Raw genomic sequence first — 5,586 nt, forward strand, 5'->3', positions numbered from 1 at the left:
GTTGAGCTGTTGTTCAGCATCTTAGCTATAGAGAACAGTGTCATTGGTCCTCATATGTGGGATCCGAACCGGGGCCCTCTGGCATCCCAAGCCAGCTCTTAACCACCGCGCCACTCGGCCAGCCCTAAAAACTTTTTAAAAATGTAGTCGTATGTGTCAATCTTTCCTTTTAGTGTTTGTGCTTTTTAAAAGTATCTTGTTTAAGAAATCCTTCCCTACTCTGATATCAGTACATTACCTTATATTTTCTTTGAACAGTTTTAAGTTTTGTCGGTCACACATTTAAGCCATCTGAAAGTTATTTTGGGGTATGTTGTAATGTAGACGTCTATTTTTTCCCGTTTGGATAGCCAAGTAACCCAAGATGATTTAACAAATAATCCATCCTTTCCCACTGGTTTAGATCACTTTTGTGATGTACTAAGTTCTCATATCTTTCCTTAAGATATGATTCCAAGAAGCCCTGTTCTGTACTGATGGTTTATTTATTGCCCAAGTGCCAGGACCACGATGATTTAATCACTCCAGCTTTAGAATAAAGTTGTGATGTATGGTAAAGCAAGTACTCTGGTTTTCTCCCACTTCAAACTTGTTTTGTCTTTTCTTGTCCATTTACTCACCCATAAACATTTTAAGAACAGCTTGTAAAGTTCCATAAAATATCTTATTGGAGTTTTGATTAAAATTTTACTGAATTTATGGACTTGAGAAAAATTACCAACTTCATATTGAATTTTCTTCTTCATGAGCATGGCATATCTCTCCATTCTTTTATGTCTTCTTTTTCAAAATGTTCTCCAATAAAGTGTTATAATTTTCTCCATAAAAATTATGCACACATTTTGTTATGTTTATTCCTAATTATCTTATAGTTTTTGTTGTTATTACAAATTGTATTTTCTATTTTTTCTGTTTTGTTTGCTCATTTATTCTGTTCTTTAGATTTCACATAGGTGAGGTATGACTTATTTCACTTGACATAATACCCTCTAGGTCCATCTATATTGTTGCAACAAATGGTATTTTCTTAAAACAAAATCTCCTGTTTGTTTATTGCTGTGGTATGGGCATATTGATGTTTGTATTTCATCTTGGCTCAGAAAGGGGTATATTAGTTCTGTTTGAAGATTTTCATATATTTTTATTGTAAATAATCGATCATCTATATATGGCTTTATTTCTTCTTTTTCTAAATGCTCCAGTTCAGACCTCCCAACACAAAGTGAATAGAAACAGTAAAAACTAGTATCCTTGTATTGACATTGGAAGTTATTTTTTATTCCTAGTTTGCTAGGTTTCTTTTTTTAGATTAAAAAAATCATCAATTAGTGTTAAACTTTATCCAATGCATTCTCTGCACTTACTGGGATAATTATGCTTTTTCCTTTTAATATGTCAGTATCATAAATATCTTTAATGGACTTCTAAAGCAGACCATCCTTGCATTCCTGGAATGAACCCCTCTTTGTCACACATACACTTGTACATATACACACATGCACACATACACATGCTTGGACAAACTCCAACTGGATTCCATGAGCTAATANGCCGGCCCTATCCCTCCCATCTTTGTGCTTTGTGCCCCAACTGGCAAAGCTGACTGACTTGGAGATCCTTGACTGCATCACCCTTTTCATTATCCATGCTGTGTATGTGTCTTCCCCTCCACCTGGAAAGTTAACCACTCACCATCCACTCCTGGTTCCACAATTTTTTTTTATAGCCAATGATGCCTTTTTCAAGAATAATCTCAGGGCAGCTGGTTGGCTCAGTTGCTTAGAACACGTGCTCTTAATAAGAAAGTTGCCCTAACGGTGACTGGACTTGGAGCTGATGGGTCCTGGAAAAACACAGTGTTCCCCAATAAAATTTATATATAGATATATATAAAAGAATTATCTCAAATCTTAAATCCTGACTCTTCTAGGTAAAATAAGAGCTTTTTCCCCCCTAATATGGCCCGTTTTGGTGACCTATTGCTGCTCCACAAGCCACCCTAATATGTGGTATCTTTAAATAGAAGTTCACTGTTGCTCACAATTACAATTCTGCAGGTTGCCAGGCAGTTCTTCCTTCAGTGTTGGCTGGGGCTCTGAGGGTGGGTGGATGCTCCCAGATGGCCTCATTCACTGGACAAGCAGCCGATATGGGCTGCCAGCTGGAGCTCAGGCATTGCTGTCGTATCTGAGCCTCAGTTCGGCTTCCTGTGGGTCTCTTCTTCCCAGCATGGTGACTGGGTTTTGAGGGACAAAAGTGGAGGCTGCAGATCTCCTAAGACCCAACGTCACAAGGTACACAGTCACTCCTGTCACATTCTGTTGGTCCAGACAGGTCACAGGGCTAGCCCAGACTCAAGGGGAGGGGTGACAGACTGTACATGTTGATGGGAAGAGTGACAAAAAACTGGCTGTCATCTTCAACCCACCACACTGTCACTGCACTACGGCTCTCCATTATTATAGCTCTAATTACTTTGTACGGTCAAGTTCTGCTTATGCGTCTGTCTCTATGCCAGCCTCCATCTTAGGGCTAAAAAATTGGCAACCCATTCAAGTATTTCATTTGGTTCACATTGTGCTTTTATTATCCTTTGGAATTAATTGCAACACTTAAAAAAATGGAGCNGCCATCCTGGAATTCCTCAAGGGCCTAGAGTCCTGAGCCCCTCCTCTCCTCATGCTACACAATCCCTCTAGGGGATCACAGCTAACCTATGGCTTCAGTTGTTGCCAGATGATCACTCTCACATTTACATCTTCCTCTGATGCCCAGCCTGTGTATCTGAATGCCTACCTGGCATCCCTAACTTGGGTGTCTGAAAGGCACCACAGGGCTTAGCCTATTCAAAGCTGAGTCATGATCTTCTCTCACAAACAGCATCATCTTCAGATCTGGACCACAGGGGCCCTACCGTGGCCCACACAACTTTTATTAAATGACACCTGAGCACCTCTGTTACTTGGGATCCAGCCCTCGGTGCTGGCAACACAACCTGAAACCCTGAACATTCATGCTCGTAATTAACATCGTTCAGGCCCCAGAGAAATAATTCTGCAATCTCTTGCCCTGTATCCTGGAAACAAAAGATGACTACACCCGGATCCTGTGAACGCTCAGGTTGTGAGTCTGCCAGATTCCCAGGGACACACCGTTTTGGAGTGTACGGAGGGTTTAAGCAGTGGAAGCACTTAGGTAAGAGAAAATACAATTTAAATAATTTGTCAAATATTACCACTCCAAGAGCATGATAAAGTATCACTTCCCAATAATGTTGAGTGTCCATTTTTCTTGCTTCTCGTTGTGCTCTAGAAGTATTGATTTATGTTCTAGGAGTATTGGTTATTATGACTGCAGTCATAATAGTTGCAAACGACAGTTGAGGAACATTTTGCAATATAAATAATTCTTATTACTGTTAAATTTGTATGCCTGTAGGTCTAGACATAAATTTTGTGAAATACAATATTGATTTTCTATGTTGATAAGTGGATGGACATTGAATACTAGATTATGAATAGCTGATTTCTATAAAGCTATTTTGTTAAGTTTTTTTAAAGTAAGCAAAGAAACCCAACTTTGTTTAAATTAGTTTGATTTTAAATATAAATATTTATTAATTATAATTTGCACTTTGCCTTTTTTAACAGATAATTTTGAATATTTTAGAAGAAAATAAGTGGTAGACACATTAAAATGATTTTGGTTTTTTACATTTACACATTTTGGTGGAAATACATTTATGTTTTTATAAACTTTGGCTACAGTTATATTTTATTTTTTAGCCCTAGATCATTGAGAATGAGTACATATTGAGATAATGACAGAAACAGAAACTATGAATGTGGGATTCAAAGAAATAAAGCTGCAAATAAAAAAGAAAGAGTACCTTCATGAAAGGAATCTACTTAAATTTGTAAAAACTGGGGAAAAAGTACAAAGGGGAGCCACATACATCTTCATTGTTTTGATCAGTAATTAAATTGATGAAGGATATGAAATTACATGGATTTCATCCTACCTGTTCAAGTTGTAGATTTGGCAAAATAAATTTCTGGCTCAATTTAGCAAATCCACAATCTGAGCAGGCAGATTAAGTTCCTGCAACTTCATATTCTTTTTTTTCTTTTCTTTTTTTTAAATTGGGGAACAGTGTGTTTTTCCAGGATCCATCGGCTCCAAGTCAAGTAGCTGTTTCAGTCTAGTTGTGGAGGGCACATCTCAGTGGCCCGTGTGGGGATCAAACTGGCAACCTTGGTGTTACGAGCACTGCACTCTAACCCACTGAGCTAACCGGCCTCCCCATATTCTTTATTTGTACTCTTGTGCTGGGCCCCTCAAATGTCAGAGTTCTCTCTCTTCCCCTCAGGAGGCTCGCTCCCCAGGAACCCACCATCATGTTGTGCAGGGGTAGCAGCCCACAGCCTCCGCCGAAGTTTGAGCCAACTCCCGCACCAGCTGCCAGACATGCGAGTGAAGAGGCTTTCAGATGCTTTCAGCTCCTAGCCATCCAGTTACTTCCAGCTCAGTCCCAGACATTGGTCCCAGCTGTGCCCTGCCCGAATTCGTAACCCTTGGGTTCCCTGGGAGTTAACGTATGGTCATTGCTGGTGTAAGCCGCTGAGGTTTGGGGCGCTTTGTTACACAGCGGTGGATAAGTAAGGCACCTCCTCAATTCGCATCAATCAGCTCTACCCCTCCCACCCAACCCCACCCCCCACTGACCATGCTCTCACCAAGGTAACTGCAGCTGGATCTTCTCATTGCCAAATCGAACGGACATGTTTCATCTTCATTTCGTTTTTCTTCTCTGGAGCATTTGATCCTGTTGACTGCCGTCTGCATTTCTTTTCTCTGTTGATTTTTGTGAAATCACTCTCTCTTTCCCTCTCATTCCTCCTACCTCGCGGGCTGATCTTTCTCAGGCTACTTTCCAAGACTTGCTCCAGGCTCCCGTCTCTCCTCATCCGCACGCTTCTCTTGGGTACCCTCATCCCCATCAATATGCTGGTGACTCCTAGACGTATATTTCTAGCCCAGATTTCTCTCTTGACCTCCACTGCCAGCTATCTGTCTCATGAATCTCCATTTCAATGTCTGCAGTTGCTTAAAAATTAATGTTTCAGTTTAAATTTACCAAGCCAGCACTGAATATTCCCAAAGTTGAATTTATCTTTTCACCTTAACCTGCTCCTAGTCCACTGTTGAGGTTTCATTAGACAGAATCGCCAACCACCCAGATGCCCAACCAGGGACCTGGGAGGGCCCCCAGGTCACACCCTTGCTCTTCCCTGGGTTCCAACGACCAAATCTAGACATTTTACCTGCCAGCTCATGACCACATCTGCGTCCCTCCAGCCCTGCTGCCACCCCTGCTGACCTACCTCTGTCCTTTTCCTCAGCCCTGGGCACCGTATGCTCACCAGCTTCACAGAGGTGAACCCCAAACCCTTTTTTCAGAGTTTACAGCAATTGCTCAGGACCTCTCCTGGCCGTTCTTGGCTGACTACCCTGACCTTGCCTCTTTCCAGCTCCTAATTCTCAGCCATATGACCCCAACCTAAGTCCCGTCCGTGGACCTTTGGA

The sequence above is a fragment of the Hipposideros armiger genome, unplaced genomic scaffold, assembly GCF_001890085.2.
Source record: "Hipposideros armiger isolate ML-2016 unplaced genomic scaffold, ASM189008v1 scaffold_331, whole genome shotgun sequence".
Taxonomy (NCBI): Eukaryota; Metazoa; Chordata; class Mammalia; order Chiroptera; family Hipposideridae; genus Hipposideros; species Hipposideros armiger.